The following is a 23815-nucleotide window of genomic DNA, read 5'->3' on the forward strand; positions in this document are numbered from 1 at the left end:
TCTGTTTGGTGTTTTTTCATTTAGGAAACAAAACAACACAACAACAAAAACTAAACCAAAACCCACCAACCACAGAATTGGCAGTTTTTAATCCTAAAAATTGGTGGCACCTGCTCACCTCTTCTATTCTGGGCTCATCATAAACCCTCACGTAGAGGCAGGAGGTCCCCCAACATAAAGTGGGGTGATGCCCAGAGAGGGGCAGCCACCAGCTCAGGGAACACAGCGCTGCAAGCTGCTCTCTGGGCCATGGTGTGAGAAGCCTCTTTCCACCTTTAACCCTCATCCCAGAAGTGCTACCTCACACAGCCTCCCTCAGACCTGGACTCCCAGCACTTACCAAGATGAGGAGACACTCATTGGCAAGTTCCTGGTGCTCCTGGATAGTTGACAGCACAGACAGCACCAAGCAGGTGAAGACTAGCAAAAATCTGCAATTGCAGCATAAAGGAAAGGGTTAGATTGCTGGAGGGACAGGCCAGCCAAGGAGCTTCTAGCAGGGGGCTACTGAGTCAGGGAAGGAGGGAAGCATTATTTGGGGAGAATTATTTGGAAACCAGAATCAGAGCTCTCTGGAGTTATGGCTCTGTGCTGGGCACCAAAGGCAGCAGCCTTCCAGCTCCAGGATGCTGAGCGCACAGACATTTCACAATCCTCTTAACTGTCCCCGATGCAGGCTACAGCTCAGAGAGGTGGTCACTCCGTGGGTAGTAGGTCTGTCTGATCTGGTACTGGGAACAGACTGGCTCAGGGCTTCGCCACACGCCAGGAGTGGCCCCGGCCCCAGTGCCCCAGAGGTCAGTCGGGTCAGTGGCTGAAGGAGGGAGCTTTTTCTCCATGCACTCCAGAGTGCCAGAAGCATGGCCTCATCTGCAGAATGGGGACAGCGGCCCTGCTTCGTGAGCACTTATGGACTTAAGCAACGAGACAGCTACAAAAGGAAAGGGGGTCAGGGGCGACAGGGAGGAAGGGAAAGATGCAGGGAGAGAGGGCGTTGGGAGGGGTGCCAGGCAGTGTGGAGCTGGGCATGGAGGCCAGGAACTCCCCTGCAGGCAGCGGGAAGCTATGGAGTGGCCCCGAACCAGGTGCTCAGAAGCGAAAGGAACTTTAAAACCTAACTCATTCAACACCTCCCTCAACCCCCATTGCACACATGAAGGTTTCCCCAGAGAGGGAAAGGGATTCGCCCAAGATCACCCAGTATGTCCAGGACAGAGCTGAGTTACAGTCAGCCTTCCCAACTTCCCAGGATGGCAGGAAGACAACGGGCATGAGGAAAGGAGTGGGGGCCTTGTGGTATGTGGACGTGTGAGGGGGACAGGAAGAGAGGGCACAGGATGCAGATGCAGCAAAGGGGGAACAAGGTGGACTCCAGGGAGCACCCCTCTTTGGGATGAGGGTGTGCTGAATAGGCACATGCCCTGGAAAAGCCTCTGGAGGGAATGGGCTTCTCTGGAAAAACATCCCTGTGGACCAACCCACTGGCCTTCGCCAAATGGCCCTAGTATCCCTGCCTCCCCACTGTTGTTAGCACTGTGCATGCTGCCCAGACACTTTGCCATCAGAGCCTGCGAGCCTGCGAGCCCTTCACCCCTCCATGAACACAAACGCTACCTGCTCTGTGGAGTTTCTGTTCTCCCACCCCACTGTTCCGTCTTCAGAACTCCCCTTCAGCTGGGCTCAAGTCTGTAATCTCAACACTTTGGGAGGCAGAGGCGAGAGGATTGCCTGAGCTCAGGGGTTTGAGACCAGCCTGGGCAACTTGGTGAGACCGCATCTCTACAATCAATCAATCAATCAATCAATTAGCTGGGCGTGGTGGCACATGCCTGTGGTTCCAACTACTTGGGAGGCTGAGGTGGAAGGATCACCTGAGCCCAGTAGGTCAAGGCTGTGGTGGCCGTGAGCGTGCCACTGCACTCCAGCCTGGGTGACAGAGTGAGACTCTGACTCAAAAAAAAAAAAAAACTCCCCCTCACAATGTTCATCTCCCTGTATGTGGCCCAAGTCACTTTCTACATGGCTTTTTTGCATCCATGATTCATGGTGGCCTTAAGGGCATGGAGTCAAGGTCAGAGAGACCTGGGTTTGAATCCCAGTTCTGCTTGTCTATGTGGCCCTGGGAAAGTCATCAGCCTTCTCTGAGCTTTATCTGTGAAACAGGGGCCGATGGGAGGAAGACATGTAAAGAGCATGGCTCTGCCCTGTCCACTTACCCCTCCTGGGATAGGGGCTCCTGACCTTCTTGCAGGGTAAGTGCCTCACAGCAAACGCCCTGGGTTGAGAAGGTAGGTTGCAGGTATGGGTAAAGTGTTTTTTGTTTGTTTGTTTTTTGTTTTGAGTTGGAGTTTCACTCTGTCAACCAGGTTGGAGGGCAGTAGCATACTCCCAGCCACCGCGGCCTTGAGCTGCTGGGCTCAGGCGATCCTTCTGCCTCAGCCTTCCAAGTAGCTAGAACGTGCCACCATTCCTGGCTAATATCTTTGATTTATTGTAGAGATGGGGTCTCGCCAAGTTGCCCAGGCTGGACTAGAACCTGCGGGCTCAGGCAATCCTCTCACCTTGTCCTCCCAAAGTGCTGGGATTATAGGCGTGAGCCACCACACCTGGCCGGGTAAAGTGTTTTGAATGAGTGAGAAGGAGGCCTCCTTGACTAGTTCCAGACAAACGCTGAGTCAGCAAAGGCATGAGGACTGAGAGAAACCTAGAGAAGAGTACCAGCTCCTGTGCTCAATAACCAACCCCAGAAAAGCAGCAGCCACACACATCTGGATAGGGACTGCCGCAGAGACAGGGTTTGTGCCTGGAAGAGCCCTGTTGGAGGTCACTCACCCAGCCCTTCCTCATTAAAAGGCTGAGGCCAAGCCAAATGGGCCTTCAACTTGCCTGGACAGAAGTCCTTCAGGTCCGTTTCTCAGTTGACCTCAGACCCTCAGGCAGCAGTGGGCCATGCTGGGGCTTCCTCCAGGGTGTTTCAAAAATTTTTTTCCTCAACATTTTCCTCACTGTGTCAGTACTTACACATCTATACAATGTCCGCTTCACGGTAGGTCAGGTGAGAAAAGCAGATGCCAAAACCTGAAGGGCACTGTGATCCCAGTATTTGAAGTAGAGATGTGTTTTATACACATACCAAAAGTCAGTGAGGCTTATCAAATTAAGTGATTTGGCTTTTGTTTTGCTTATCTGTATTTCTTTCTTTTTTTAAAAGAATGAACATGGGTTGCTTGAGTAATAACAAACTGATACAAATTTTTAGGCCGGGTGCGATGGCTCATGCCTATAATCCTAGCACTTTGGATAGCAGAGGCAAGAGGTTCGATCCCAGGGGTTGGAGGCCAGCCTGAGCAATTTAGTGAGACCTCATCTCTACGAACAATAAAAAACTACTTGGAGGGTTGAAGTGAAAGGATTGAGGTAGCTGTGAAAGTGCCACTGCACTCCAGCCTGGGTGACAGACTCTGACTCAAAAAAAAAAAAAAAAAAGAATATAAAATTTTACAGCAACCCTGTTTTGGGCCCTCTCCTGCTTGAAAGCTCTTCTGTCTTAATAAACTCCTGCTTTCTCAAAAAACAGACAAAAAAAAAACCACTTTAAATGCATTGCCTTAAAAATTCAAACAGGGAAAGGTCACTGTGAGTCCTGCCCCACCTATTGGGTACAGTGGCCTCTGCCATTTCACAGGATTAAGGGTGTGGCCTCCTTTCCCAGGAGTCCAGCTCAGGTGTCCAACTGCCCGCTCAACATCTCTTCTTGGATGTCTGGCAGCTTCTCAATCCGAACACATCCAAAAGCAAACTCGGTTTGCCCTCAAGTCTTCCTCACCTTCAGCCAACACTTTTCAGTAACAGCAACCACAATTTCCCCAGGGGCTTGGGCCCAACATCTGAGTTCTTCTAGATTCTTCTTTCCCCCCACCCTCCACATTCCATTGGCTCTACCTTCAGAATCCAGGCCTCACCATCTCAACCAAGCTTCTGGGGCCCCCCTGTCTCCACTCTTGCCTTATCATAACCACTCTCTTCAAAGCAGCGGAGTGATCTTCCTGCAGTGCAACACCAGAAACCATCACTTTCTGCAAAACTCTCCACAAACTGCCCATCACATGCAGAGAGCAAAAATCAAACTCCTCAGCATGTCCAGCAAGGCCCTGTGAGAGCTGAACCCCACCCCCACCTCTTGAACTTGACCTTCTCCACTCTCCTGCAGGCTCACTGCATCCCAGTCAGTCTGGCCTCCTTGCTGGTCCTGGAACACACCTGACATCCTTTTGCCTCCGGGCTTTGCACTTGCTTTGCTGTTTCCTCTGCTCATGGCTCCATTCACCCAGGTCTGTTCAAATGCCACGTCCTTGGAGAGGCTTCCCCTGCCACTCCGTCTCTGAAATAATTGCCTCATCCCCATTTTCTTACCCCTTACCCAGATGGATTGATTTCGGCACCATTGAAAGGCTGAGTAAATGAATAGCAGGAGTTCACATTAAACGAACATCAAAACACCGTGTCACCAAACCAAAGCCCCCAGTTTACACCCACTGAAGAAGCTCCCAAAGCACATCCATCTCTGACTCTTCTGGCTCCCCGCATTTTTCCTAAGAAGGCACACCTCTGACTTTGACCAGCTCTATTTGCAGATGCTGCATAAAAAGACCCAGAACTTCATCTCCCCCTACCTTAGCCCAGTGGCTGGGAATTTCTTTACCCTAGGTGCTCAATACATTGGAAGTGTTATACTTGATCTGACGGAGAACATCCTGTGTTCCAGGCACCTGGATAAATATCTCCATCTTCCAGATGAGGAAATAGGGCCCAGGGACAGGATAGTCTTGCTCAAGATCACACAGTGAATCAATGGCAGAGTTGAAGCAAGAACCTAAGGGATCTTCACTCAGGGATATCAGAAGGGGCATCAATATCTGGAGGGAGGTCAGGGCCGGAGGAGATGGGGTAAGAGCTCCTGAGTTGGAGTCTAGCTGCCAGAACCAGTATATGGCTTCATTTATACAACTGTCTAAAGATTGCCTCTGGCCTCTCTGAGGCCTCAGTTTCTCCATCTGTGCAAGTATAGATGGCACACAGGATCTGGTTGGCCTGGGTCCTCTATAATCTCTGTAGCAGAGAGACCAGACTGGCAGCCACTTTCTGGAGCATCTCCACTCATCAAGCCTGGCTGCAATCTGGGGCCCATATTCTCCCATACCCAGTGGAGGAAGCAGAGCTGGGACAGGTGGGTGCTGCCTGGCTGGCTCTCCCTGGGTGGGGCTGATCACAAGGCTTACATAACCTGTTCTCCATATGCTCCCACCCTATTCCATGACTTTCCCACTTATTCACAGGACAGCAAGAATAGAGATGAACAAGTGAATGATTTGCTTAGATTCATGGTTCTCAAAATATAGTAGGTGTCAAAGTCACCTGGAGGGCTTATTAAAACACTGATTTCTGGGCCCTACTCCTAGAGTGTTTAATTCAGTAAATATGAAGTGAGGCCTGATATCTGTATTTCTACCAAGTTCCCTGGTGATATGAATGCTGCTTTTCCAGAGACCACATTTTGAGAATCCCTAGCTTAACTGATGGGAATAACTGTGGCTGACTCAATTATTAGCCAACTCAGGACTTTTTAAACAACAGCAGTTATTGCCTTCTCCCATTTATATACCCTTTAATCACTGCCCAGAAGTGGACACAGGAGAGGGGGAGGGGAAAAGCCCTGCTGAGGAGGTGGCTCCCATGCTGTGACTTAAAGTAATGATCATAACTGCTCTTGCTGGCCAAGGGTTTCCTTACATGCTCTCAATTGCTTCTCACAACAACCCAGAGCGGTACCATAATTACCCAAGGCTTATAAAGGAACCAGAGGCTCAGAGGACTATACTCTGATAGCTGAAGAACTCTGTGAAGATACTAAAAACCATTGAATTGCACACACTAAAAGGAGGAATTTTATGGTACATGAATTATATTTAAAATAAGCTATTATTTAAAAGAAAGAAAGGAGGTGTGGTGGTGCATGCTAGTAGTCCCAGCTACTTGGAAGGCTAAGGTGGAAGGATCGCCTGAGCCCAGCAGGTTGAGGCTGCGGTGGCCATGAGCATGCCACTGCACTCCAGTCTGGGTGACAGAGTGAGACTCGGACTCAAAAAAACAGAAACCGAAAAAAAAAAAAAAAAAAATGATGGTTAAGGTCCCGCTAGCCTGGTGACTCTTCAGCAGTGGGGTAGAAGGGCAAGGGTCTTAGCTCCAGATTATCTAGAGAGACATGCTGAGAGGCTGGAGAGATGGGGATATGTTGGGGACATGGGATGGCAGGGAATCTCACAGCAGAAAAGAGATTGTCACCTAATCTCTTTGGGTCACATTCACTTCAGAAACATGAATTATCATCTACACTCAGCCAGGCTTATTGTAAAATCAGAAATGAATAATCCAGGTCCCAAGAAACTAGCAACACAGAACATAATGCAGTGGTGATATGATGGACAAGGCAATAACAGTGTACTCAAGGTATGCAAGGGAATCCCAAGAAGGCTTCAGTACAGCCAAAGTGGAGAGATCAGGAAAGACTGCTTGGAGGAGGTAACTAGACAAGGGTAGGGGATCCCCCAGGCAGAGGAGCAGGATGTGCCAGGACCAGGGATGTGGCAGTCTATGGACAGCCCAGAGCAGCCAGCAGTTCTGGATGATGAGGGCCTAAAGTGAAGGGCACAGATGAGAGACGACCAGAGAGGGCCAGATCCAGAGACCTTGAATGTCACTCTCAGGCATCACGAACATGATTCAAAAGGTAATGGGGAGTCCTTGAAGAGTTTAAAGAGAGGGAATGACAGCCTGGTTTGTATTTCAGGACCACTACTTAGGGGCAGTGTGAGTGTGAACAAGAGGAGGGGAGACGCATCAGAAAAATCAAGCAGAAGGCTCCATGATCATTCATTCAGATGAGAAATGATGGTGGGCCAGATAGAGAGAAGTGGATGAACTGGAGGACGCTGCAGGATGACTTGGCAATTAATTGGAAACAGGGACAACGAGGGAGAACAATGTTTCCTCTGTTTCTGGTGTGGGCACTGGATGGATGAAGGTGCCATGGGTGACCTCATGGGAGAGGGGAGACCCTGGTGGAGGAGCAGGTGTGGGGGGAAACGTTCGTTTTGGACATGTTTACAGGGAGAGGGCTGTGGAGCACTGGGTAAACACTCAGTGGGCATGAAGAGAGATCTGGGCCGGAAGTGCAGATTTGAGGGACATCAGGGTAGAGATGGTAACTGAGGCTACAGGAGTGGCTGAGACAGTCCAGAGAGCATGTGGTAGTTAGAGGAGGACCCCAAGGAGCTCCAGCAGTGGAAAGAAAAGAGAAGCCCTCCACCCAGTCTGCGAAAGACAGCCAAAGAAATGAACAGGAAGACAGAAGAGAGAGGCATCAGAGGGAAAGAAGAAAGAGTTTCAAGGAGGGAGTGAACAACAATGTCAGATGCTGCCAAGAGGTCAAGTGAGATAAGGCCTGAAAAATGTCCTCTAGGTTTAGTGACATGTTGGTCACTGGGTACCTTGGCAAGGGCAGCCTCAGAAGGAGAATAGGACAAGGGCAGGCCCAAAGTGAGAAAGGGAGAGGGGCGGTGAGGAAGTAGAGACAGTGAGTGGAGATGTGACAATTTAAAGATGTTTGACTGCAAAGAGGAGAGGCAGAGATCATAGCTAGAGAAGGATACAGGGCACAGGCACAGGGAATTTTTTTTTTTTTTTTAAGCTGAGAGAGCCAGGGAGGAGGGAGCCAGAAGAGCAGGGAGAAGGAAAAGTTGAAGATGCAGGGGGGAGAGAGAGTGATCAATGGAATGAAGTCACCAGGAAAGCTGGGGGGCTGGGATCCAGGGCCCAGATGGCTGGTGTAGGGACGAAAGGACCCCTCCAGCTTCCACTGCAACTGGCAGGCATGTAGGAGGGGAGAGGGCCCGCCCACTGGGGGCTCTGTGAAGAAGAGGCAGGCTCACCTCTCAGAGGTGGACAGCAGGGTGGGGTGGGGATCTGAAGAGGTGAGGAGGTGTGGAGGCTGGGAGAGGGAGCTGGCCAGGCCCTGGAGAAGAGTCCCAGGGGAGCATAGGGCTCTTGCCCCCAACAGCAAGAATGGATGTTCAGACCTGAAACATCACAGGTACTCCACACATGGATTTTTGGGTTTTGTTTGGGCATCTTTGGTTATTTTTTAGACTTGATTATCCAGTAGGAGGCAGTCTGTAAAAGAACAGGGGACTCTTTCCCCTCCCCAAGACCAGGGTAATTGCAAATCTAGGCCTTGCCCCTTACTTCCTTCTGGTCCTCCTTCCTTCCTTCCCTCTATCTGGTATCTCTCCTCTCAGACTGAGCCCTGCCAGTGTCTGGGGCCTGCCCGGCTATCAGCAGGTGTCCCGATTTCTGTGTCTGGCCCAGGGAACATGTGACACCTTCCTTGCTCCCCAGACCAAGGCCCCAAAGGCAGTGCTCTGTCTTCCTTCAGTTGAGGCCCCCTGAGGCAGGTCTGTCCCCATTCAGCCAAGATTCCTGGAGGGTGAAAGCCATGACCCCCACCACCATCCAGTAGAAAGGGGCTCCTGAATCCCCAAACCAGAGCTGATACTAAAGAAGAGACTTCAGCTAGACTCCACAGACACTTCCTGACAAGGGGAAACAGTGTGGCCTGAAGGGCCCCAGACTCCTCTAGGGAGAGCGGGCACTAACTTTCTCTTGCAGGGGGATAGAGGGGAGGGGCAGCAAGCCAGGCCTCAGAGCGAGGCTCTTTCCAAGAATCCTCAGGGGCTGGGAGGAGAAGTTTCCCCTGATCCAGCGATTCTAAATATGGCAAAGGGAGCATGAACACGTGACCCAGGGCCCCACACCAGGGCTGCTGCCGCAGCAGCTACTTCTCTGGGCCAGAGGCCTGTGCTGGGGGGCTCCATGCTAGGGATGGGGTCTGGATGGAGTCTCAGCTTCCCTGTCCACAACATGAAGGTAGGAGACTACTCAATGATGGCCAAAGGCCCTTCAGCCTTATGATTCTCCAGCCATGGGGTGGAGAGAATTGGCCCTCAACTCAGTTCCAGCTTCCCTGGGGCTGTCCCTGGAGGGGCAGCCACCGCCAGCACATAGTGCAAACTATGAAAAATATGCCCCCTCTTGGAGGACCGATTAGAAAAAGGCATTCCTTTCAGCATGACAAGTTACAAAAACTTGACCAGATAGGCCCGTTAGAAACAGATGTCTCTTTCTCGGGGCTGCCCCACTCCTGAGCACCGGATGGATTTCAGCACTGTTCTGGCCTCTCAGCTGAGCCCCTCTGCAATGCCTCGACGGCACAACAAGGTGTGGCAGTACTAGGGATGACTCCGTGAGGACCCCCTGGCTGCTGCTGATTTGTCTAGAGCTGGAGCCTGAGCCAGGAAGGGCTCACTCATAGGCTAGACTGAGCCAATTGGATTATCTTTCTCAGGAATGGAACTAAGAACCACAGAGGAAAGTTGGCAGGGGGTAGAGATGCACTCCACACCTCATGAGATGCACTGCCCTGGAATCCCATCCCCCACCCTCTAGTCCACAAATCCCAGACATGCTTCCTTCCTGGAAGCCCCTACAGAATTCTTCTCTTTCCTTACTGTATCTATCCTCTACCTCCAGAAGCCATTTTTTCCCTAAGCCAGCTTGAGTAGGATCTGTCTCACTAGGACATGCAAGGCAGTGTCTTCTAGACAAGGTACTAGATGAGTAATAGCTTCATCCTGTCCCACCTGGATCAACCCCAAACCCTCCAACTTGTTCTGTTTCCTTCTGCCACGCCAGCCACACTACCTACTACATCAGGTAAGTGGGCTGAGTGACGTATTGACAGGTGTCCAGGTGGAGCAAGGAGGAAGCAGGGGCCTTCCATCTGTTGGGACTGGCAAGTCAGCGCTCACTTCTCAAACAGGAAGGTCACTGGAATGAAGGGGTGGAATACAAGCAGCCAGGATTTGGGCAATGTCAAATAAGATGGCCGATGAAAACCTTCTGAAAGAACCATGATAGAGTTGATATACCAAATGGACAGCCATTTTAATACTGCCTAGTTCTGTCATATTTTTCTAGCAGTTCACTTTAACTTGCCCTCTAATCAAGGACAGAACCAGTTTCTCAGAGGTAGCTATTGATAATTGCTTTACAATGCCCTCCCCAGCTTGTTAACCGAATCAGCCCCTTGGGACCTTCCTGACACAGACTCCATCACCACGGCAGCAGTCGAGTGACTAACCCACCCATCTGCTGGCGGTCTATCACCTGATGTCAGTACTTGTGCTCACCTGACCCTTCGTGATGACATGGAACAGACCACCACCCAATCACCTTAATGACCTGCCCCCATCAAAGAGAAGGTTTAAAAGCATTCAACCTCAAGCAGCCATTTACCATTATTCTGTTGAACTCTGGCCAGGCCATGTGGCTCTTTGAGCTATGTCTGCCATGTGGTTCATAGCTTTGGTCCCCGTCCCCACCTTGGGGAGGTGAATCTTTTCTCTCCTCACTCTAATTGATTTTCTAAATAAGCTATATTTTCCCATCTATTTTCTGTGCAATTCTCTGCATCTTTGTGTGGCACTGGATCGCAGAGCCCCCATTGGATCTGACCTAACACCTTCCCTCTGTTCCACTGAGCAGCTCCATGTGGATTCAGGTAGGTCGGTTTTACATGATGGATTTGGCATAAAATTTCATTTGAACAAAAACTTTGCTGTTTTTTTTTTGTGTGTGTTGTTGTCTCACTCAGTCGCCCAGACTGGAGTGCAGTGGCCGCTCCCGGCCACTGCAGCCTCGACCTGCTGGGCTCCGGCGATCCTTCTGCTCAGCCTTCCAAGTAGCTGGATCTACAGGTGCATGCTATCACGCCCGGCTCATTTTTGATTTATTGCAGAGATGAGGTCTCGCCAAGTTGCCCAGGCGGGTCTTGTACCCGCAGGCTCAGGCAATTCACTCACCTCGGCCTCCCAAAGCGTGGGATTATAGGCTGAGCCACCGAGCCCGACCTCCTGCTTTTTTTAAAAGTGTGAAATCCACCGGCTTGCAGGCCCAGGCCCAAGCTCCTTAGCATGACTGCAAGGAAGGCCCCACCCACCTGGCCACCCTGATCCTCACTGCCCAACCTGACCCTTGGCACTGCATTATCATAGTGTCTCCCCAATGGCAAACAAGGCTCTTTTTCTGTCTCCACCTTTGCTCATGCCGTGTCTGCCGCTTCTCCAGCTATACAGGGTCAAGCTCCCTTCCACTGTGGTGTGTACCTCATGAACAGCTCCGTGTGAGTACCCACTTCCTGCAGACTGAGTACTGCTTGAGGGTAGGGGTCCTGTCCTGTGCACCCAGAATGCCCTATGGCTGACCCAGACTGGGTTCTGGGTGAAAGTTTCCTGAGAGAGGAGTCAATCTATGTACCAACTGCTTCCCAGTGTTCTCTGTTGGCCATCCGGGCTCCACACCTCATTTCTCTCCTCAGCAACAGGGACTGTGAGGGAACTAGGGCTGGCAACAATTCCCGAGATCCACACAGCCCAGAGCCACAGAACCTTACTCACTCATTTCTTCATTCAATCACTATTTACTGGGCACTCACCATGCACCAGGAATAAAGATAGATGACGTCCCTGCCTTCATGAAGTTTATATTCTTGGGGGGCACGGATAATAAATAACCAAGTAAAGGTTCAAATTGTCAGATGATGTGGGAGAAAAAGTAAGTGGGAAAAGGGGACAGGGAACACTGGTATGGGAGTGGGGGACTATTTTATAGATGGTAGTCAGGGAAAGCAGCTTTGAGAAGGTGACATTAGAGCAAAGACCAGGGAGGGAGTGAGCTATGCAGGCATCTGAGAGAAGAGGGTTCTGAGCAGAAGGAATAGCAACTGCAAGAGACCTGAGCCACAAGAGTGCCTGGTATATTCCAGAACCATCAAGAAAGAAGTGGTCCCAGAGCAGAGTGAGCAAGGGACAAGTGGCAGGAGGTGAGGACAGAGAGGCAGTGGAGGTGGGAAATGGACCATGGAGAGGATTTTGGCTTTCACTCCAAGTGAGTATGGATTTTTGAGTAGGGAGTAGCTCGATCTTACTTATGTTTGCACATGTAGGCCTTTGAGTGGAGGACAGACTATGGTGGGGGAAGGGGAAGGAGGAAGCAATGACCCACTGTGATTCGGAAAGCTGAAGCAAGAGATGACAGCGACTAGTACAAGGGGAAGTGGAGATAGCAAGATGTGATCAGACACTGGCTATATTCTGGCACTGAAAGATCCCTTGGAGATCAACCAATTCTCTCATTTACAGATGGGGAAACTGAGTCCCAGAGAGGGACCTGGCCTACCTGTGATCATACAGTAGATCAGAGACAGAGCAGGGCCTGGCACCTGGATTTTCTGATTCCTAAGGCAATGTTCTTTTTATTTCTCCTCTCTCTACAGATGGACCCAGGGACCTGGCTCTCACTCCCACCTCAAAAATTCCCTCATCCTGGGGTCAGGATGGGACCTTCTCTTGCCCCATTTGCTGTATGTGATTAGGTGGCACTGGGTTTGAGGACTGCCCAGTTCTTCAGCTACTTAAGACTGACAGGGTCAGGGTCACCTCCAAGGAGCCTCTGTCCTCTGAGTCAGCAGAACCTGCACACTATTCCAAAACAGGGAAAGTGCTTAGTCCCCATCACCTGGTTCTCAGTACTCCCAGAGCAGAGAGAGCCCCAACAAGAGCTGACAGGGTGGAACAGGAGCTTTGGGGAGGGCAGGGCCCCTTGGGGAGCTCAGGTGCCAAGACTGAGCCCAGGCTGGGAATTCTGTGCACTCAGTCATTGAAGACTCCACCCAGTGGGTGGCTTGGGGACATGATGGGGGAGAGGGGTTTCAATGCCTTTGCTACTAACAAGCAAAGCAGCATGCAAACTCACAGGCCATAACTGAAATGACTGGGTCACAGCTGCCCTAAGAGCCTCATTCCCAGTGGGAACCTCAAATCCAGGACCAGCCAGAATGAACTCAGTGGGCCCTGCAGGCTGGGAAAGACAGCTGTGACCCTACACCAGGAGCTCAGTTTCTCTGGGGCCTGTTCCATCACTACGGTGGAAGGGTGGTTGGGAAGATCTTAAGCTGGAAGCTGGGTGGACATCCACAGACCCCCTCCTTCCCCCCGTGGTTTCCTTGGCCTGTAAAGGGAAAGGCTGCCTATCCTAGCCAGCAGTTCCAACTGATCGAGAATCCTACAAAGGCAGAAGCCTGCTTGGTGTTCTGAGAGGTGTCAGGGTTGGGATGGCAGAAGGGGAAGCACAGGGGCATGGACAGGGCTAAAAACCTAGGTTGATAGGTCCTCTATCCTGACTCTGCCACCAATCAGTTGAAGAAATAGGAAACTGTCTCTCAGTGAGAGGAAGGAATTGGGTAGGGGTCTCTGAGGCCCTATTTTTTGCTGATGCATGTGGGACTGGTGATTCCAGCTTCCTGAATGGGAATGAGGCCCTGGACAGCTCCTAAAGTTGCCAGTTCTCAGGGGCTTCAATGTTGTGGAGTCTCCAGGAGAGGGTCTTTTACATTTCATTTGTATGAAAAGTTTAGAGGGACCCCTTTCTACCTCCAAAATTCACCTATAGTTGAATAATGATAGCAAGGAGTCAGGACAGACCAAAGCAGAACTTCTTATAACTTACTAAACTTAGAAATGTTGCTGAAAGGCTGGGCTCGATGGCTCAGCCTGTAATCCCAGCACTTTGGGAGGCCGAGGCAAGTGGACTGCCCGAGCCTGCGGGTTCGAGACCGGCCCGGGCAACTTGGCGAGACCTCATCTCTGCAATAAAATAAAAAACTAGCCGGGCATGGTAGTGCGCGCCTGTAGTTCCAGCTACTTGGAAGGCTGAGGCGGATAGATTGCCGGAGCCCAGCAGGTCGACGCTGGGGTGGCCGGGAGCGTGTGTGCGTGCCACTGCACTCTAGCCTGGGCGAAGGAGTGAGACTCCAACTCAGAAAAAAAAAAGAAATGGTGCTGAATATAAGGGAAGGGAACAAATTTTATCTCTGGTTCTGATGTCCCCTCCTCTTCTGAGCAAGAGAGTACCTAAATGTATCATAGTCAAAAGAACAGGGTGTGAATTGAACCCTGCTCTGCCTTGAGCAAGTGAACTGTCCCTCTCTGGAACTCAGTTTCTTCGTCTGTCTAACGGGGCCAATGACCCCTGGTCCCGCAGTCTGGAGGTAGGGGTCTCACCCTGTTGCACCCTGCGTAGAGAGACTGCAGAAAGGCTTGGGTTCACCTCAGGACATAGGAGGCTGACATCAGGCGGGGCTCCTCGGGAGAGGGAGGGGTTCCTGCGGGGAGGACTCCTGGGGACTCCTCCTCCGGGATGGCCCTCCGCCCTCTTCTGCCACAGGGACCCCTTCCTCCCTCAGAGAAACCGCGGTTCCGCGCCTTGGGGTCACAGCGGCTGGCCCCGCAGACTCGTCGTGGGCGGGGCACACATAAGGAGAGGGGCGTGGTAGTGGGCGGGGCTCCTGGCCTTCCAGGGAGGGGCGGGGCTTCGCCAACACGAGGCTCCGAGCGCGGGAGGGGCGGGGGCGGCGCTGCGGCTCCGGTTACCTCCCCGCGGCCTCCCCCGCCCGGCCGGCTACTTTTTCCGTTTCCAAATTAACAATTGAAAACGCGGCGGCCTGAAAGGCGAGCAGCGGGCCAAGCGGAAAGTGTGAAGGTGCCGCCGCGTCCCCGAGGCCGAGGACGGAGAGGAGGGACGCGACACCCAGACCGACCGGGGCTCACCCACCCACCAACGCTAGGTACTATGAGTGCCCAAGACCCAGAGCTGCCAAGGCCCCGGAGTCAAGGCCTGGCCCGATCCGGGCCCTGGTACCGCCCTGGCCAGGGTCGCAGGACCCAGTGCCCAGGCTCGGGGTGGTGCCAGCCCCCGAGGGGACGTGGGGGGGTGTGTGTGTGTGTGTGTGCCAGGGCTGGGTTTCCACTCTTGAGGCTGAGTGCCCAGGTGGGACAGGTGCCAGACAGCACCCTCATAGCACCGTTCTAAACGGCTGCCAGAGTCAGGTAGTTTCACGTGTGACCTCAAGCAAGTCATTTCACCTTACTGAAACTCAGTTTCCTCATCCGGAAAATGGGAAGGGAAGATACATGACCATAGGTAGCTGCTTGTGAGGAATACATTGAGAAGATACATGAGGCTGGCCCAAAGGGAACACAATAGGTAGCAACTATTATTACCTTTTGTTGATGATGATTATATTGAGTCCTTGGCCCCCTCCACAGTCCATCATAGCCTAAGGAGTAGTCCACCAATGGGGAATACTGGAACTGAGGGTCTTTCCCTCCCCTCACCTCCCCAGGACTTGCCCGAAGCTCCACTTGACAGATAAAGAAACCAAAGCCAGGTCCTTATAAAGGGTTCAGAGTCAGGAGTGAGTGGGAAGAATGAAGCCTGAGCCCAGGTCCTGACCCCCAGGCTCAGGATCATCCTATAGAGAGGGGTGCTCCCTGGGGTCAGCATTCTGGACACTGGACCCTCTCCTCCTCTCTCACTGTCCAGAGAGATGGGTGCTGACACAAGGGCAGCTGGAACAAATGAGTGGGTAATTGGGAGCATCCCTGTTCCCAAGCACCCAGGGACATGGGCACAGACACAGAGAACCAGGCAGTGTATACCAGGGATAGACACCATTTCTGCACGTCCGGGCCCCCATAACATAAGCTTCATGAATGCAAGGACTTTATCCTGTTTACCACTCTTGCTCAAACACCTAGTACGGGGCTTGGTGCATTGTAGGTTTCCAATAAATATTTGTTGAGTGACTGAATGAATAAATGGATGAATGTGTGTGTTCTGTCAGCTGGGAAAAGTCCCTTATACAACTGTGACCTCTCACTGGCAACCTGTGTGAAGTCGTCTGCTTTGGGGAGGGGGGTTTAGGGTGAGGTGTCCCTCTCCAAACCTGGAGTCTAAGGACAGTGGAACATCGGGAGAAGGAGACAAGGACACAAGAACAGGGACGGAACAAAGGAGGAGACAGGAATGTGGTCCCAGAAGGCAGAGTTAAAGATCACCTCTTTCTTTAGAAACCCCCCAAGTCCACTTCTGGCTAGCCCAGGGTTCAGACCCATTCCCCCTTCCTCTAACCAGCCCCTTAACTGACCACCGCAACTCCAGCCCCCAGCTCACCCCTGTCCATTTACCTTGTAGTCTGAGTGCCCTTCCTATGGCCCCGCCCCTTTACAAACCTACGATGGCTTCTTATTACAATAAAAACCCAAGCTCCTTGGACCAGTGCTGGAGGCTGAGCACACACTCTAAGCACCAGCCACTCTGCTTCCCATACCTTGTGTGTATCGACTTGATGACTTCTGTGCTCCCTCCTCTCCTTGGACTCCCTCCCTTCTGCCCCAAGAACCCCTGATCTGCTTTGGGGAGAGGAGCTCCTCGAGCATGGATTAGGATTCCAGTCCCCACTCTGGACCACCTCAGGACCCTCTTGACACTCTATTCTGTGATACAGTCTCTGTGCTGAGGCTGTTCCTATCTCTGTCCAACCCATCAACACCCCCTTGGAATGCACCCTCTAGAGCAAGGCCCGTTTCACGCCTCCGTGTATCTGAGGCTGGCCGCAGTCGATGATTAGACAGTATCATGAGAGGGAATAGGAAGACCCAGGTCACCAGGGCCTTGAGCTTCAGCAAGTGGGACTTCCACACTGTCCTGTGAAGCCAGACAGTTCTGGGCAAAGCTGTCTTGGGGTGTCTGAAGAGGTGATATGAGCTCACCCCTAACACTGGTGGGGCTGGGGAGAGAGTACAAAAGGAGACCCATATCCCATAAGTATAAATATTTAAAAGTTTAAGTCAAGTTAACAAGCTGTTAAATGAAATATGCTGTGCCCTTCCCAACACATATACCTTCCTAACCATTCTTGAACTCCTTAGAGTCCCATGCTGGAATCCGGCAGGGAGGGGACAGCCAGCTCCTGCTACCAGCTGGTCCTCAGATTCTCTTCCCACACTGAGCCCATCTCTCCTCAGGAGGTGCCTTGGGTATAGTCCTGGTGTGCCTCAGCCTGCTCTTCCAGGTTCCAGATACACTCACTGCAAACAGCTGCACTTGGGTCTAAGGGTACTTTCACCACCCCTGGGTGGGCAACTCTGGGAAGGGCATGTGCAGACCCTGGAAGTCAGCATTAAGTATTGTCTTGGGAACTCCAGGCTTACCTGGAATGTGTTTTAGAACCTGGAGGGCCGTCCAGGCTGTCGCGTTGGCTCACGCCTATAATCACAGCACTTTGGGAGGACAAGGTAAGAGGATTGCCTGAGCCCACGGGTTTGAGATCAACCTGGGCAACTTGGCAAGACCTCATCTCTACAATAAATCAAAAAATTAGCCGGGTATGGTGGCGCATGCCTGCAGTTCCAACTACTTGGAAGGCTGAGGCAGAAGAATCACCTGAGCCCAGCAGGTTGAGGCTACGATGCCTGTGAGTGTGCCACTGCATTCCAGCCTGGGAATGGAGTGAGAATACAACTTAAAAAAAAGAACCAGGAGGGCCATGTGAAGGCTCCAGGTCATATGTGGGGCTATGTAGGCTGAGTGGGTGGAATTCTGGGTCCCTGTTCTCGACTCTACCCAGAGCAACCCTGCTCTGATCTGTTTTACATATTATGCTTCTGTGTCAAGTGTTATTCAAAGAACCATATCTACTGCTTAGAACAGTTTGAAAAGCTCTAATCTAGACCTTCCCCACTATGGAACAAAGGAGGACGCTGAGGTTACTGGAATGCCATAGATCACAGTCTTGCAGTAGGTTAGAACAAATCCAGGGCACAATCCGAGGTCTCCTGCCTCTCTCCCAGGCCTTGGCCTCCATGAGCTATCCAATCCCAGGGAGCGTGTTTCCGATCTACAAGACCCAGGGCCTCCAATGGGACAGGTCGCTGGGAGGTAGTGAGTGCCCTGTCCACAGAGAGGGCAAGCAGGCCGGCTGCTGGGGCTTCCTGTCTTGACAGGGGGCTGGACCCTCAACTCAGATCGCCCAGCTCAGGAGTGTATCTAGAGGCCAGGCCAGGCCAGAGAAGGAGAGGGAGTCCTGGTATAAATAACCGTGGGGGGCCGGGATGTTTGGGCCTGTCTCCCAGGCGACGGCCATGTTTACTGCCCAGCGAGGGGGGGCACGGCCCACACATTTGCCTCCCTGAGTTGTAGCCAAATTTCTCCAGGAAGGGGTGGCCCGGGATTAGCCCCAAACACTCCAGCTCTGCACCCCAATGAGCTTTCCCCAGCTCTGCCCCAGCATGGGCCCTCAACCTCCCTGACACTGCCCCCATCCTTCAGCCCCAAATGCTGCAGACCCCTGCACCTCCACCAGCCGCAGATGCCCCAGCATTTGCCCCTAAGTCCTAATTCTGCTCACATAGTAGGAGGGTGGGGAGCATGCGTGGGGCAGGGGAAGGCCCCAAGCAGAGGAGCTGGGTGTGTGCCAGGGATCTGAGCTGGGGCCACTGGGCACGGGGCAGGGACAAACCTCTCCCACGGCCCTGGCCAAGACAGAGGGCGGGCTGCAGCCCCCAGATTAAGAGAGTGCAAATCCCTCTCCCTAGCCCAGTGCCCACCCCATGCCTGTCATGTGAAGGGTATTAGATGACCAGACCCCATCAAGGGAGGGCTGGCAGGTGCCTGCATGGTCACGACACAGCCAGCTCCTTTCTCTGGCCAGGCCAAGGAGAAGAAAGTCTTGATGCAGGAGGGCAAGTAGAAAAGTCTCCTTCCCCATGGGCAGCAGCTGCAGCCAGGTCTGAACATAGGGGCTCAGGGGCCGGGGTGAGCTGAGCTCCAGCCAGCGGCCCAGGCCAGTCTTCCACACGTATGCACACGCTCTGCCCAGCTGACAGCTGGCTCTTATTGGGACACCAGCTGATTTTCACTGACACCACAGGCTTAACATGGAGGCTGTGTTCGTCAAGAGCCCTAGACCGGCACCTGGACACCTGGACTCCAGTCCCATTTCAGCCACTTCTCAGCTGAATGACCTTGGGCAAGTCACTTCTCCTTTCTGAGCCTCAGCGTAAAATGGTATAATAATATCTTCTGCCGGGGTTGTTATGTGAAATTGGTGGGATTCATTGAGCAAACAAAGCCCACAATCGGCCAGGCATGCCTTAAAGTGCTTTGTGGAGCATCAAGTGGGAGAGGAAGCCTCCTTCCCAACATGAGGTAGTATTGTGGACCCAGAAGCTAAGGCTCTGAGATGTGACAAAACCTGCCCGAGACCACCCAGAGGGGACCTACACCCAGGCCAGCCTCCATGACACTCTGCAGAAAGATTTTCATTATTATTTATCACTGTTGGGGACAACCAAGATAGTAGGACTTAGCCTGGGTTCTGATCTGAGCCCTGCTGACCTGAGTTTAGTCCCTGCTCCATTCTAAGCCTCAGTTTCCCTGTTAAAAGAATGAGGGAACTAGGTGAGACCAGTGATTTCCATAGTTATGCTGCCAAAAAAAAGTGGGGAGGTAGGGGAGAGTGGACCCGGGGTGGCTAAGCAGCCTGGGCCCTGCCCCTTCTCCAGAGAACCCCCCCAGTATCTGGGCCAAATCCCCAGGTGCTCTCACGCAGTCATTCAAAGCCACTGTTCTAGGAACCCCCTATGAACTCCAAGCCCATCTCCTCTGACCCCCTTTCCCGACACCCCCTGGGTCTGCAAGTAGCCTCCCTGCCTCCAAAGCACCCCTAGCTAGGCCACACATACCTCCCCCCAGGCCAGGGTTTGCATAAGCAGCTGAGCTTTCCCTACAGGCAAAGTCCTAGGGCTCCAGGCCAGGCCCTGGGCAGGGTGGGTGGAGGAGGCTCTGGGGGAGGCACTCAGGAGGCTGGGCTTTGTGGGGACGGCAGAAGGAAAAAGAGGCCAAGTCGATGGTATCCCCGGGGCTCATTGCCAGGGTTCTTCCCCCTCCACCATTCTCCCTGCCAGTCCCAGAGCGGAGTTTCTAAAATACGAACCTGCCATATTCCTCCTGACGTCAGTTCCTTCCCATCTCCTTCTGAAGAAGTTGCTGCTCAATTGCCTGGCCCTGCTCACATCCCAGCCTCTTCTCTCGACACCTCTTGCCTCCTCTAGGCTCCCACTCTTTCTTGCTGTTCTTTGCAAATGCCTTGTTCAGCCTCACCTCTGCGTCTCTGCCTGTACTTGTCCCCCTGCCTCAAACATTGCTCTTTGGCTGGATGCGGTGGCTCACACCTGTAATCCCAGCACTTAGGAGGACAGACTATTTGAGCCCAGGAGTTTAAGAGCAGCGAGAACCACATAGCAAAATCTCATCTCGACAAAAAAATCAAAAAAATTAGCCGGGTGTGGTGGTGCACGCCTGTAGCCCCAGCTCCCCAGGATGCTGAGTTGGAAAGATCGCCTGAGCCCAGGAGGTTGAGGCTGCCATGAGCTGTGATCATCATGATCATGCCACTGCACTCCAGGCTGGGCGACAGAGTGAGACCCCAACTCAAAAACAAACAAACATACAAAAAACAACCCACTGTTCCTGGTTCCTCTTTGCGCGGCTGACTCTTACTGCTACTCATCTCTCATATCTCAACTTGAAAGGACATAAGATGGAGTTGATAGATCCAAAGAGTGGCCATTTTAACACTGCCTAGTTCTGTCGTATTCTCTTAACATTGCTTAGCTTGCCCTCTAATCAAGGACAGCAGCAGTTTCTCAGTGACAGCTATTGATAATTGTTTTACAACCCCCTCCCCAGCTTGTTTTGTAAACCAAGTTAACCTAATCAGCCCTTCATGACACAGACCCTATCACCATGGCAGCAGTCATGTGACTGGCCCACCCATCTGCCTGCTGTCCCACACCTGTGCTCACCTGCCCCTTCGTGATGACATGAAAAAGACCACCACCCAATCACCTTAACAACCTGCCCCATCAAAGGAAAGGTTTAAAAGCATTCAACCCCAAGCAGCCATTTGCCTACTCTGGTCTGGTCATGTAGCTCTTTGAGCTATGACTGCCATGTTTTCCTAGCTTTGGCCTCCTCCCCTACCTTGGGAAGATGTCTGTCTGTCTCTCTCTCTCTCTCATTTACTTTCTAAATAAACTAATTTCTGTGCAATTCTTTGCATCTATAGTGTGGCACCAGATCACAGACCTCCCTCTGGTCTGACCTAACATTTTGGAGTCTCCACTGAGATACTGACCTAAAACAACTTAGGCCTCTTCCTCTGGGAAACCTTCCCAGTTGTTCCCAGTTTGGGACTGAGTCTGGCTCTCAGAACTGTCTGCATTGCCCGGACAGGGGCGCTTATCACCCTGCCTGCTTTCCAGCCCATCTCCCCCAGGAAATAGGGGTGGATCTGTAGAACTGGGGTGGGAGCAGGACCTTGAACTCTAAGGCTCAGCCACTCCTCATATCACCCCTCTCCCCACCCCCCAGCAGCAGGCAGATCCAGTCAGGGTAAATTAGGTGGGCAAGCTCACAGCCTCTGGTGCTAAACTTCTGGAGTTTGAACCCTGGCCCTGCTACCTATACCCAGGCAAGTTATTTAACCTCTTGGGCCTCAGCCTCCTTATCTAAAAAAAAAAGGGCGGGAGTGGGGAGGACATAAGGCATAACAATAGTACCTACTTTATAGTGTTGAGAGGAAAAAGTAAGAGAAGGTATGGGAAGTTCCCCCGAGGAGCATCTGGTACATGGTAAGCACTCAATAAAGATTTGCTATTATTATCTTTATGATTACTGAGAGCCAGGGCAGAGGGGAGGCTGAGACTCAGAGAAGGAGGTGACTGCTGGAAGCGACCCAGTAGAACACGTCTCTTGCTCCCAGCCTCTCATGTCACAGCGTCCGTGCATGCTCAGGCTCTCTGTGCACTCAGTTGTCCAAGCTGAGCACAGAAAATTCACATCCTCCTGGGCATTTGCCACTTACTGGCTCCGTGACAAGGGCAGTGCTTAACCTTTCAGCTTCAGTGTCTCCCTCTATACAATGGGGATAATGATAGGACCTACCTCTTAGGCCTCTTGGAAGGATTAGATGAAACAGTATGTGAAAAACATTTAGCACAATACCTGGTAGAGATTAGGCTATGAATCTCCATGAATCTCCTTATCAAAGGAAAGGAGGACTCTAGCCCAGCTGCCCATGTGGGTGTGGGTACATCTTTCTCTAGAGTTCCCCAGTTCCCCAGCCTGGGTGCATCTCTGAGCTGCCATTCAGAGGCTCCTGAGGAAAGCAACTGCTAGTCTGGCCAACCAGCTTTTTTTTTTTGAGTTGAAGTCTCACTCTGTCACCCAGGCTGGAGTACAGTGGCACACTCATGGCCACTGCAACCTCTACCTGCTGGGCTCAGGTGATCCTTCCACCTTAGCCTTCCAAGTAGTTGGAACTACAGGCACGCGCCACCACACCCCGCTAATTTTTTGATTTATTATAGAGATGAGGTCTCGCCAAGTTGCCCAGGCTGGTCTCGAACCTGTGGGCTCAGGCATTCCTCTCACCTTAGCCTCCCAAAGTGCTGAGATTATAGGCATAAACCACCGTTCCCAGCACCAACCTGCTCTTACAGGGCCTATGTGCTCCCCTCCTCCCATGTCTCTTCCTTGGGGTTCAAAGCTGTGCAGGCGAGGGTGAGATGGGGAGCCCAGGACTCTAGGGAAGTAGGAGCCTGAAGAATAGCAAAACCACAAACCCTCTGTTCTTCCCAGCACTTTGTAGTTTGATATAGGGGGCAGCCCTGGAAGGTGGGCAGGTAGAGATGGCAACTGTCATTCTATGTGGAAGGAAGCTGGCGCCTCAGAGAGGCTGGATCACTTCCCTGGTGTCACACAGTCTCCAGGAAGCAGAGGTAAGAGCTGAACCCAGTCTGCCAATGCCTGGTCCAGTGCTCTTTTAACTGACGGGTGATCCTTGATTCTGGCTGATTCTGCCCCACAAGCCCATCTTGGGAAGGAGCTGTAGGCTGGTCCTCACAGAGCTCTGCTCCAGGGAGGGCGGGGCCTGAGGTTCCTCCATGCCCCGATCCCTCCCTCCTCACCAGATTCCTCCTTCTTCTGACCCCATAGCAGGGGGTGGGGTGGAGGAAGGAGCCGGGATGACGCCCAGACTCGCCCAGACTCAGGGATTTCACGCACCGGTAAAATTTCCAAAAGCACTTTGGGGACTGCATAAGATTGTCAACTTTTTATTTTGCCAAGTAAGGACATTTTAAAACAATTCCCAGCCCATCATTTCATAAAAAGAAAGGACATAATCTCATACTAAAAGACAGTCCTTTAAATGGAATAAATTTAGCTTTATGAAAGAGTCACCACATTGTCCTTATTTTCCTCAGTTTTGCCTTAGGCCACTGAAAACTGCCTTGAGTCTGCTGATGAATCTGAGAACCATTTGGAGCCTGGGCTTGGCTGTTACTGACATGGGTTCAAATCCTAACTACGCCACAGAGAAGTTGTTCAACTTGGCGTGTGTTATTTCTCTTCTCTGAGTCTTAGTTTCTTGTCTGCAAAATGGGAGCAACAGCTGGGCTTGGTGGCTCAGCCTGTAATCCTGCACCTTTGGAAGGCTGAGGTGAGTGGATTGCCTGAGCCTGCGGGTTCGAGACCCGCCTGGGCAGCGAGACCTCATCTCTACAATAAATCAAAAAATCAGCCGGGCGTGGTAGCGCAAGCCCGTAATTCCGGCTACTTGGAAGGCTGAGGCAGAAGGATCGCTGGAGCCCAGTAGGTCGAGGCTGCGGTGGCCGGGAGCGGCCACTGCACTCCAGTCTGGGCGACAGAGTGAGACTCCAACTCAAAACAAAAAAAA

General features: G+C 52.1%; 1 protein-coding gene across 1 annotated transcript in view; it reads right to left on the bottom strand.

Annotated features, from left to right (window-relative positions):
* KCNQ4 (potassium voltage-gated channel subfamily Q member 4) overlaps positions 1 to 23815 on the bottom strand; it is a 56087-nt gene that overhangs the window by 23100 nt on the left and 9172 nt on the right. Inside the window, exon 2 of the mRNA XM_021716247.1 lies at positions 341 to 431. The gene's annotated coding sequence lies outside the window, so the exon portion shown is untranslated. The remainder of the gene's footprint in view (positions 1 to 340; positions 432 to 23815) is intronic.

The sequence above is a fragment of the Carlito syrichta genome, unplaced genomic scaffold, assembly GCF_000164805.1.
Source record: "Carlito syrichta isolate Samal-C Ts95f unplaced genomic scaffold, Tarsius_syrichta-2.0.1 Scaffold308579, whole genome shotgun sequence".
Taxonomy (NCBI): domain Eukaryota; kingdom Metazoa; phylum Chordata; class Mammalia; order Primates; family Tarsiidae; genus Carlito; species Carlito syrichta.